Raw genomic sequence first — 6000 nt, forward strand, 5'->3', positions numbered from 1 at the left:
TTGGGTTTTTTGGAGCTAATTTGTCCAATGTTAAAATTGAACTAAGAGAGTTACAATGAAGTGTAAATGATGAAATTTTCCTTGAAAAAAATGTTTAAATGGCATGAGTTAGGGGTTGATTTGGTGAAATGCACATGAAGGTGCATGTGTGCCGATTGTGGCGATTTGGGCGTTGACATGACTTTGCTTCTATTGAAATGTATTAGGTCAATTTTAAACTTCTAAATTAGTCTAAAAATAATGCAAATCAATAAATTTCAGATAAAAAAATGTGAGAAATAATTTGAAGAAAAATTAAGCTTAAAACATGGTTTAGAGGTCACTGATCATGTGTAGGTTGATTAATGCCCTTAACTCAAGTTAGAAGCTTAATTAGGATCAAATGGGGCCCTTAAGGGTGTGGGGTACTTCTTGAGCTTAAATGAAACCAATGGTATGGTATATGTGGGCTTCAATCAGAAGTATGAAAATGGAAGGCAAGGTTTTTGGGCCTTGATGGTCTTGTAGGGCCATTTATGTAAGTCTCTTGGTTGTGGGCTATTGAGTGGACCTTATGTACAGTTTTGAGGGCTCATATAAGAGCCTCAAAGGTCTAACAAGATTGGGTTAAAAAAAAAAAAAAGTGATTCTCATGCTAAATAAAATTTCCCAATAATAATAACAATCTCCCGCTAACTAAGATTAAGAGAACTAATGATTAAGTTTTAACAGGCTTTTTAGGCGAGGTGTTACATATATACTTCTTCTGCATAATCACCATTGAGAAAATGCATGTTTGACATCTATATAATATAATTTCCATTTGTGAATAGCTGCTACTGCAATTAATGATCTAATATAGGTGAGTCTTGCAATAGGAGCAAATGTTTCTTCATAATCAATACCATACACTTGGACAAAAACCTTTTGCCACGAGGAGTTCCTTATAGTGTTCCACAGATCCATCTATTTGAGTCTTGATTTTGTAGATCCACTTACATCCATGTGTAGTTTTCCCAAGAGGCAAATCCACCAGGTCTTAAGTATAGGTTTTGGTAAGGGCATCCAACTCATCTGGCATAGATTTCTGCCAAAGAGGGTCAGCACTAGGCTCACGATATGTGTGAGGTTCATAAAGAGTAGCGAGAGTAGAAAAACAATGATGATCTTGAATGTGAGTATGAGGTATACTAACCCTATTGGAGCAACAAGGTTTAAATACCTGAGAGGACTCTAGGGCATGTGATGTAGTAGGAGGACCATCAAACAAGTCAGATCTATTAAAAGGAGTTGAGAAAGGATTGTTTAAGAAGTTGATGTCTTTGCAGAATAATAAGATATAATGCAATGGAAGGATCAATAAATATAGGTGAATGTATAGAGGGGGGTGGTGCAAACTCGGAAACACTAGCAAACATTTTGTGTTCCCAAAACTCCACATGGAGAGAAACTTAAAGGTGTTTAGTGAATGCATCATAGTAACGGTGGCCCTTTTGAGTGATGACATGACAAAAAAAGTATTACAAGTGACATTACAATTCAAGTTTAGTAAGATCATGTGAAGGAAAAGTGAAGCAGTTAGAGTAGCCTCACCCTGAAGTTTTTCGAGAATATAAGTAGAAATGAGAAGGGCTCTTACAATGTCTAGTGTAACGCCCCCAGTTTCTGCTTGGGATCGAACAGACATCTAAAGCGTTGGGATATATAACACAAGGTTACATGCCCTCGTTCATGACATATAAGATTGAATGTTCCTAATATATACATAACATTATACAATACTCGCAACGGATATAATTTTTTTTTTTAGCAATACTGTGCATCAAACTAAACATATCTCAAATACTTGAAATATACTTCATACAAAGGCATACTAAATAGCCATGATCACAACATTAGTCCAAAATGGTTGTAATCAAAAGAGTACTGGAGATACAACTTCAGTAGTACAAGTAGTAAGCTAAGTTAATTACTATGCCATCATTGACCTCGCACCATAGCTTGGTCAACCATGTTTAGTTGGTCGGATTCCAATTCTTCTTCGGGTCCTGTAACAAGATCTACCATTCGGAGGAAAATAGTAGTTGAGACTACCATAATGAGATTTGATTACAAATCTTAGTAAGTTAACAGGAAACTCTCACACAGGTTAATGATGCATGCATGATAGTAAAAGCATGAATGCATAATTAAAGTCATAAGTATGCATAGCATAACTTGACATATAGCAAAGCATAACTGACGTAACCTGAATTGAAATGTGAACTGAACTTTACTTGACATGACATGAACTTGAACTTAAAGCATAACATGGACTAGCAACATAACGAGAACGTGAACTTGAAACATAACATGGACTTGAAACATAGCATGAACGTGAACATACATAACATAAACATGAACTTGAACTAAATATAAATCTGAGCATAACGTGACATAAACGTGAACTTGAGACATAACGTGAACGTGAACATAACATAACATGAACGTGAACTTGAACATAACATGTATGTGAACATAACATGACATAAACGTGAACTTGAAACATAACGTGAACGTGAGCTTGAATACAACATAAGCGTGAACATAATATAACATGAACATGAACTTGAAACTTAACGTGAATATGAACATAACATAATATAATATGTACGTGAACATAACATAACATAATGGCATATTATATTCTTTCACCATAGCACTCGGCAGTGCGTAGCCTTAACCGTAGTACTAAGTAGCGCGTATTATCCTTGACTGTAACATAACTTAATATAACGGTAGATTATACTCCTTCACCGTAGTACTCGGCAGCGTATAGCCTTGACCATAGTACCAGGCAGCGCGTATTATCCTTGACCGTAATATAACTTAACATAACGGTAGATTATACTCTTTCACCGTAGTACTCGACGGTGCACAGCCTTGACCGCAGTACCAGGCAGCGCGTATTATCCTTAAACATAACATAACTTAACTGATTTAACCATCTGCAGTATTGTAGATTATACTCCTTCACCTTAGTACTCGGTAGTGCATAGACTTGACCACAATACCGACAGCGCGCATCATCCTTGACTGTAGTACAAATTAACTGATAACCAAAACTTAATTGTTCTCAAAATACAAAACTGCATTCGAGACGAAACGTGACTGGAATATAAAAGAACAGATGTTCTGACGTTACATACATAACTTGAACGTGACTTGAGAGACATGACTTACTTGAGATAGAAATATTTTGTAATATGACATAGCATGTAACAGACAACATTTCATAACATGGCATAACACATAACAATGAATATTACGTGATATGACATACATGTAATAGTAAATATTACGTGACATGACGTACATGTAATAGTGAATATTACGTGACATGGCATACATGTAATAGATGATAAAACATGATATGACATACTTGTAAATTTTTAAACATTTTTGATTATGAACTCCAAAAATTTCTAAAATTTATATTTCTCATGTAAATTTTGTCCTAAATTCAAATATCAACTCAAAAAAAATTTAAAACAAATAACAACTATGAAAAACATACTATGGCCGAAACATCCATAGGTCATTTATCTTGATTTTTGTTGCAATTCCTTCCAACTTCAAAACTCATGCTTAAATCCAAATTTTATAACAAGGATCTTCCTATTCTAAGTTTAAAACTATACTTAAAACATCCATTTAGAAAAGCTAATAAGGAGCACCAAACGTTTTTTGTAAAAAGATTCAAACACTCGAATCAAAAGTTTTGACCCTAAATTAAAACATCTCCAAGAATTCTAAAAAATAAATCTTACTTCTAACATATTCATAACATCATCATAAGATCAACCATGCTTTAAATTATCAAACTAAAGTCACCAAAATCATAAAATAATACTTGGAGTTTTTGGTTTTACACTTAGTCCAAAAATAGAAACTTTTTCCTCAACTAGTTTTGATAAATCTCTTGATCAATGGCTTAAGAAGGTGAGATCTTTGAAATAAAGCATCACATGGTTTAAAAATGTATTTTAAAGAATATCCAACCATCAAACTTAAAATTACATGGCTAAAAATCAATAAAACATGGATTTAATCCAAAAACATCAAATCTTAAGCCTAACTAAAACCCTCTTGCATAGAAAAATCATATCTTTGAAATTAATATTAAATATTTTCAAAATAACATCCTAACATGAAAATAAGAGACTTATTATCATTATATAAAAATATCAAAACCTTTAGAATAAGATCAAACTTCAAAATATTCAAATTTTCTCCAAATAAAAATTGTTTTTCCACTTCCAGTTTTCAAGTTTCTAAATTTAAGAAAATCTATCATCAAAAACTTTAGTCATGCAACAAAACTTCAATGAACACTCTTATACACATGCTAACAACACTCCATAAAAGTTTCGGACCAAGATATCTCCATTAGCTTGGTCAAAAAGTCCAAAACATAACATACTCTCTAGTTTCACGCCCAGAATGCCCTTTCCATGGTTAAAAATACCTTTTACCAACCAAATGACCATGGAATGATACAAATAATATATATATACGGAAACTAGACTCAAAGACGAACAACTTTTATGAAGGAGTAATTGTGCGAAAATACTTACAAAAGGTAAAAAATATCCATGCAAAAAGACCCAGGAAATTTGTCCGAGAGAGCTCTTTTGGGTTTCTCTCTAAGAACGGGGTGAAGAAGTGATGAAAGGGAAGGAAGTGTGTCTTGCACGATTCAAGACTTCTGTAGGGGGAAGATATGGACATGAATGATGTGACGCCCCCAAATTCCGTTTGGGATCGAACGGAAATTTGAAGCGTCGAGACATGCAACACAAGGTTACCTGCCCCCGTTCATGACATATAAGATGCAATGTTCCTAACATGCATCTAACAATATGCAATATTCGCAGCGAATAATTTTTTTTTTCTTTAGCAATACTATGCACCAAATTGAAAAGATCTCAAATGCTTAAAACATACTCCATACATAAAAACCTATTGAACAACTAAAATCACAACACTAGTCCAAAATAGTTATGATCCAAAAGTACTGGAGATGCAACTCCATCGTACAAGTAGTAATTTAACTACTATATTAACATTAATGACGCACCGTCGTTCAATCGACTATGTCTAGTTGGTCAGCTCCTGATCCTCCTTCAGGTCCTATAACAAGATCTACCATTCGGGGGGAATGGTAGTTGGGACTACCATAGTGAGATTTGAATTCAAATCTCAGCAAGTTAACAAAAAACTTCCACATATGCTAATGATGCATGGATGACAGTAAAATCATAAATGCATAATCAAATTCATAAATAATTAAAGCATAACTTAGCGTACAATATAGCATAATTGACATAACTTAAATTGAAACATGAACTGAACTTGACTTGACATGAACTTGATCTGAAACTTGACTTAGTATGAACTTACTCTGAAACTTGAATTAACATGAAAAATACATACTCCACAGTTGTTGTGGCCCCATGTATTCTACGCAAACTTGACTTAACATGAAAAATACATACTCCACAGTTGTTGTGGCCCCATGTATTGTACATGTAAATACATACTCCACAGTTGTTGTGGCCCCATGTATTCTACACATCACAATGCAGTTAAATACATACTCCACAGTTGTTGTGGCCCCATGTATTCTACACAAACTGAATGTACTCAAGATGAAACGTGACTAGAAAACGAAAGGACTGGAGCCCTGACGTAACATAACGTGATTTGAACATAACTTGAAATACATGACCAACTTGAGATAGAAACATTTCGTAACATGGCATAACATATAATAGACAACATATTTAACATGACATACTTGTAATGTACAGTAATACATGACAGAATATATTATGTAACAGATAAAAATTGATAACAGAATAAATTCTGTATAATAGATAATTACGTGATAACTTGGCATGGCATGGTATATATGATAACATACATATATACACTGTAGTTCCTTTACTTAGCACACATACACAGTAGACTGCTAGTAAG

The sequence above is a fragment of the Carya illinoinensis genome, chromosome 4 (genome assembly GCF_018687715.1).
Source record: "Carya illinoinensis cultivar Pawnee chromosome 4, C.illinoinensisPawnee_v1, whole genome shotgun sequence".
Lineage (NCBI taxonomy): Eukaryota > Viridiplantae > Streptophyta > Magnoliopsida > Fagales > Juglandaceae > Carya > Carya illinoinensis.